We start from the raw sequence: 4,397 nt of genomic DNA on the forward strand, positions 1-4,397 counted from the left end.
TATATGTTTATCAAAAAGACCTTCTCTGACTAACCTTTTTATCTTACTCTAAGTCCTTTTCCTGCTCTAGTTTCCTTCACACTACTTATCACTTCTTGGCGTCGTATTATATTTAATTCTTTATTTGTTTCCAAATTGAATTTTAACGTCCACATGGACATTGTTCTGATTTGCATAGGTCATTACATTATTTATAGTACTAAGTCAACACCAGCACAAAGTAGGTGCCCAGTAAATATTGAATACATAAATAAATGCAGAAATGAATAACATTTGTGTAACTACTTTAACTGTATTCCAGCTTTTAATTTAAATTTTTTAGTTAACTTCCTTTTTTAAAATTTTTGATTGGCTTTTCCTTGTGTTTTTGTTGTGCATTTTACATGGTATACTGGTCTATATTCATTAAGAATGAAATATGCTCCTAATCATTTTTTGGATAATAATTAGAATTTATTTTAACATTGCAGTCGAATTATATTTCTTTGTTCAGAGTCAGTTTTCTTGTTTTTTATTCCTTGTTTTTCTTTGACAAATGATAATTTTCCTTGAAATTCTGATGAATCTTGATTATTTATTTAATTTTTTCCCTAATTTTTCCTCTGTTCAAGACCCTATTGAGTTGGGTAGAACTTCCTTAGTATGGCACAAAGAACCAAAGCAAGAAATAAAATCAGAATATTGCCACACATTTAGGAACTCAAATTAATTCCAGAAGCTAGCTCGAGAATAAGTTTGATCTTTTTCCTATCCTGGAGTTTCCAGTAATGATATTAAGGTTGGAGAGATGAGGCAGCATAGTTTTGCTTAAGGTATGTAGGCTGACCATGACCTTATCGAGGGCTGTAACTGTATACCAAAGGAGTTATGAAGTGTGCAGGTTCACTGTAGTGGTTGCTGTTCTTGTTACTTAATCACCTTCTGATTTTTTTGAGGTTACTTAATCACCTTCTGATTTTTAAATTATTGAGGTAGACATATAAAAAATGAAATGTACCCATTTAAAATGTATTATTTATTAGTTTTGTCCAATGTATACAACTATATAATCACCACTGCAATCAATATTGTATTGACTGTACAATAAATAATATATTTCCATCATCATCAAAAGCTGCCTCATAACTCTTTGCCATCAGTCCCCCAATCTATGGTCCCAGGTAACCAGAGTTCTGCTTTCCATCACAATTGATTCATTTTTTCTTTTCCAGAATTTAATATATATGAAATCAAATAGCATTACTCTTTTTTTCTTTTTTCTTTTCTTTTCTTTTTTTTGGTCTGGTTTATTTTCCCCAGCATAATATTTTTTAAATTCATCCCAGTTTTTGAGTGTATAAGTAGTTATGAATAATGATGTTACAAACACTTGTACATAAATCTTTGTGTCAAAATATATTTTTATTTCTTTGGAGTGAATATTTAAGAGTGGAATTGTTGGATTTTATAGTAAGTGTATATTTAACTTTGCAAGTAAATTCCAAACTGTTTTCAAAAGTTGTTGTACCATTACATATTTTTATGAGAGTTCCTGTTGCTTCACATGTACATAAAATCTTGATAATGTCTAATTGCTTTCATTTTAACCATTCTGTTACTTGTGTAATGGTATCTCATTGTGGTTTCATTTGTTAGAAAAGATTGCCTTTTCCCTCGTTATATACATTGGCATATTTGTTGAAAATAATTGACTTCGTATGTGTGGGTTTGTTTCTGGATTTGATTGTCTGTTCCATTCTATTGATGCATGTTGTCCGTCATATTGCCAATTCAATATTTCTTTGCTGACTGTAGTTTTACAGAAAATCTTGAAATCAGATAGTGAAAATCCTCCAATTTTGTTCTTTTTGAAAATGACTTTGGTCATTGTAGGATTTTGTATTTTATAAAATTTTATAATCCACTTGACAATTTCTATATAAATATATGGCTTATGTTTTGATTGCCTTGTGTTTTAGATCAATTTGAAGAATTACCATCTTAACAACATTGAGGTTTCTAATCTAAGAATATGTCATGTTTTTCTAAATAGTTATATCTTATTAATTTCTCTCAGCCAACTTCTTTAATTGTTAAATTTATTCCTGTGTACTTTAGGCTTTTTAATGCTATAGGAAATTTTTTTTCTAATTCTTTATTTCTATGATATAGAAATATAAATGAGATCTGAAAAAAAAAGACATTTTAATCACTTTCCAATATGTGTGTCTTTTATTTATTTTTACTTATTATACTGAGAACTCCAATAGAATATTTAATATAAATAGTAAAAGGGAGTATCCTTTTAAAAGGGAATACTACAAGACTGGTTTGCCAGTCTTGGTGAGAAATATCTTATTGATTTCACAAATCTGTAGGTATTTAATAAATACTGTTTAATAGGTTAAGTTCCCTCATAATATCAGTGTGTTAAGAGTTTTCATCAAAAATTGGTGTTAGATTTTGTCGAATTCTCATTCTGTATCCATTAAGATAATCATATGGTCTTGCTTTTTTAGTTCATTAATAAGATTAGTTACATTTTTTGATTTTGGGATTTTAATATGACCTTGTATGGCTGTGATAAACACAACATCTTATGGCCATGGGGTATAATTCTTTGTGTATATTACTGGATTAGATTTGCTAAGATTAAGGATGATTGCACATATTCCTTTCTTTAATAGCTATTGTGTGTTTTCTCTTCCTTCTTGTGTTGGTTTTTGTTTTTTGTGTCTTTCATGAAATATTTCCATTTTAAGTTGATGAATAAAGTTTTATATTTATTTATTTTCTACATTTTTAAGTTGCAAAATAAAACACAGATTCAGAAAACTGTATCAAATAAAAATGTGATCTAATAAATTATTCTAAGGTAAACACCCTGTAAACACTACCAGATAAAGTAATAGAACTTTGTAACTCACCCAAGAAGACCAGTTCCTGTGCTCTATCCCAATCACAACCTTTACCTTCCCCTGTAGGTAACTGTTATCCTAATTTATATACTATTTACTTTTTTGCATTTTTAAAAGAAGCTTATCATCCAAATGTGCCTTCTCGGGCATTTTAATCTTGCTCATTTCTTTCAAAATTTGATGTTTTTTAATTCTTTTTTAATTTTAGGTTCCTTCTCCAGCCCTTTCTTTTACTTGTTAAAAACCTTGCCCCATTTGTCCTGTAGCATTTCTCACAATCTGGATTTTGCTGCTTATATAATCATAGTGCAGTTTAATATGTATCTCTCTCAGCATTTTTAGTAAACTGGCTGTGGAACCTAGAAACTGGATCACAGTGTTTTGGGCACAACTATTTCTGGTATTGAGGAAAAATATAGGAGTGACAGGGGGTCTGGTTTTCTATCTTTTATGATGATCGCAACCATTGATGCCTAACCCCTGTATCTAGCCATTAGGGATTAAAAATGGTGATGTTCTAATTCTATTATTTATTTTTCCTTTATTAGTGGAAATGGTTTTACAAAGTCATCTCTTAAGCTACTATTTGGTTATCCTGTGTTATAATTTTGATAGAAAAGGCAAAATTGACACAATTTATTTCTCTGTGTTTTCTAGACTTCAAGAGAATAAACTAGTTACCTATCACTCTCCAAAGGTGACCAACTTTAAAAATATTGTTATGAGCATAGATTTAAATATTTGAATGGATCTCATTCCATTGCAATTTTTATTATTATTGAAGCTCAAAATTTCCTATATTTGATTAGTGAGAACCTTTTCAAGTTAGCTCCTGAGTTCTCTGAGAATCACCGATAGTGTCCTTACTGTCTGATAGAATAAAATAAAATCTTCCAGGCTCAACTTGAACATTTCTTTCCTATATTGGAAATCAGCCCTTTCTCTAAGAAGCCCTTTTAGTTTATGTTGATAAATTCCAAGCACAATTCAAGACTACGTAACTTTTTATTCTCAATAACTTTTTATTGCCTGTTACATCTCTACTACAGCTTTATCTTCTTTCTTTCACACTAAAAGTCTTGGTTCGCAAAGATAGAGGGAATGATAGGATTAGAATAGTTGGTAATTACTCATTTATTCTATCTCATATTATATAAGCAAATATCTCAGAATAATAAATATAATACTACCACCAATGTGGGTACTGAAAACATTTTTTTTCAGGTAGTCTTCACATTCGCCCCTGTATTTTTAGTTATACTATAATGACACTGTCAGAGCAGATAATCATTGCAAACTCTACTCTACCTTAGCCCTTATGTAGCTCTACTTCTATAGGTAACTATATATATAATTCTCCTGACCTATGTTGATATCTTTGTATTCATCTTGGATGTCTGAAGTTCTTTCTCTAGTGTATTTATCAGCAATACTGTGAGCAATATTGCCTGAGTTCTTGCAATACTGATAGCAATTGTGCTCTAATTTTCCTTAAAAATC

Source organism: Pteropus alecto, unplaced genomic scaffold (genome assembly GCF_000325575.1).
Source record: "Pteropus alecto unplaced genomic scaffold, ASM32557v1 scaffold7, whole genome shotgun sequence".
Taxonomy (NCBI): Eukaryota; Metazoa; Chordata; class Mammalia; order Chiroptera; family Pteropodidae; genus Pteropus; species Pteropus alecto.